Source organism: Arachis duranensis, chromosome 1 (genome assembly GCF_000817695.3).
Source record: "Arachis duranensis cultivar V14167 chromosome 1, aradu.V14167.gnm2.J7QH, whole genome shotgun sequence".
In the NCBI taxonomy this organism is placed as follows: Eukaryota; Viridiplantae; Streptophyta; class Magnoliopsida; order Fabales; family Fabaceae; genus Arachis; species Arachis duranensis.
Window position 1 is genome coordinate 47,673,301 of NC_029772.3, and position 998 is coordinate 47,674,298.

General features: G+C 40.2%; 1 non-coding gene across 1 annotated transcript; it reads left to right on the forward strand.

Moving 5' to 3' along the window:
- The first annotated feature begins 432 nt into the window (after positions 1 to 432).
- On the forward strand, positions 433 to 536 carry LOC127743129 (small nucleolar RNA R71). The gene has a single exon (XR_008004440.1). It is a non-coding gene; the product is annotated as a small nucleolar RNA R71 (small nucleolar RNA).
- Positions 537 to 998: the final 462 nt, after the last annotated feature.

The window sequence follows — 998 nt, forward strand, 5'->3', positions numbered from 1 at the left end:
AATTTGGGTGATTCCTCCACGAAGAATTATAGGTGTTTCCATAGGGTTCTCCAATGTAATTCACCTCTTCCATTGCAGGATTCTTAGGGTCATAAGCTTCTCCTTCAAAGGAAGCTTCTTTATCACTGCCAGATGCAGCTTGCATTCCAATCAGATTCTGAGAAATCATATTGACTTACTGAGTCAATATTTTGTTCTGAGCTAATATGACATTCAGAGTATCAATCTCAAGAACTCATTTTTTCTGAGTTATCCCATTGTTCACAGGGTTTCTTTCAGAAGTGTACATGAACTGGTTATTTGCAACCATTTCAATGAGTTACTGGGCTTCGGCAGGCATTTTCTTCAGATGAATGGATCTGCCCGCAGAATGGTCTAATGACATCTTGGATAACTTAGACAGACCATCATAGAAGATACCTATGATGCTCCATGTCAGAAGGACACCTTCTGATCAATTACTTGTATCTTTCCCAAGTTTCATAGAGGGATTCACCTTCCTTCTGTTTGAAGGTATGAACTTCCACTCTAAGCTTACTCATCTTTTGAGGTGGAAAGAATTTAGCTAAGAAGGCATTGACCAGCTTTTTCCAAGAGTTCAGGCTATCTCTAGGTTGTGAGTTCAACCATATACTAGCTCTGTCTCTTACAGCAAAAGGGAAAAGCATAAGTCTGTAGACCTCGGGATCAACTCCATTGGTCTTAACAATGTCACAGATTTGCAAAAATTCAGCCAAGAACTGATGAGGATCTTCCAATGGAAGTCCATGAAACTTGCAATTCTGTTGCATCTGAGAAACTAATTGAGGCTTAAGCTCAAAGTTGTTTGCTCCAATGGCAGGAATAGAGATGCTCCTCCCATAGAAGTCTGGAGTTGGTGCATTAAAGTCACCAAGCACCTTCCTTGCATTGTTGGCATTGTTGTTATTTTCGGCTGCCATGTCTTCTTTTTTTTTCAAAATTTCTGTCAGGTCCTCTCTGGAGAGTTGTGCTTTAGA